The following is a 1,054-nucleotide window of genomic DNA, read 5'->3' as shown; positions in this document are numbered from 1 at the left end:
AGGGAAATGCTAATGCAAATGGGAAAAGAAGTTGCCCTTTTAAATGCTCGATTTATTGCCCGTAGCTTTGGTCTCCAGGGCCGGAGTCTCTGCTGTACTCTGCTCCGCTGCTTGCTTGCCTTCACTGACACACCGCGCGTTCTTGCTCCATCCTCACGTGCATGCGCGCACACTACACACTGCAGAAGAGCTGGTTTAGCTCTGAGAATATCTAGTGTGTACAGTGGACGTTCGTGCAGAAATAAATGCTGCAGCTCCTCCGTGTATTGTGAAGTGACAGGGCTCTGCAGCGAGAAACGTTATCGTCTCTGACCGGGTGCCGGTGTCTCCCCTGTTCTCTCCGCCCACTGTCGGTAGGCTGAAGCAGGAAAAGCCAACACTAGTATCAGCAGTGATTCACGGAGAGACCTCCGTCTGGTCAGCTAACATTACTGCCAAGCAGGTGAAATATAGAGTGATATTGTGGTTTTAGCTGACGTGCGTCGCCTCACTGTTTTGAGCGATGCTCGTTCATGTCTATGTAGAGCGAGCACAAGCGCGAGCCCGACGCTGACTTTCGTTGACTTAACGGCCGGAGGTGTCGCTGTTAACAAGCAATTCTGATTCTTACAAACAGTCCCTTTAATTTCACATTAAAATGTCAAATAGTGAATTACTTTGTAATTTAGTCCATTTATTAATATATGAATGTATTAATGCCTATTTTTATTGTAGGTTTAGTTATTAATCAATTAAATGCTTTATTACTTAGACTTGACTACAAGGCACAATGAAGGTGAGAATGTAAAACAAGCCTGTAATTGATGTGAAAATGTTTGAAACCAAACATGAGAGTGGGGTAACAGAAACAATGACACATTAACACACACAGTAGCGCATTAAATCATGTATTAACATGACTTCACGTCAAACAGCTGGAGCTCACTTTGTCACACGTTAAACTTTCACCTTGGTTGTATTTTTCTTGTCGCTGGAAATTTTTATGTCTGACGTCACCAGATGTTCAAAAAGGTTTCCGCCCCTACCCTTTGATCCCGCCCCCTCGGGGGTTGTC

The sequence above is a fragment of the Sebastes fasciatus genome, chromosome 17 (genome assembly GCF_043250625.1).
Source record: "Sebastes fasciatus isolate fSebFas1 chromosome 17, fSebFas1.pri, whole genome shotgun sequence".
NCBI lineage: Eukaryota > Metazoa > Chordata > Actinopteri > Perciformes > Sebastidae > Sebastes > Sebastes fasciatus.
The sequence above is the reverse complement of the archived record's forward strand: the minus strand, read 5'-3'. Positions refer to the sequence as shown.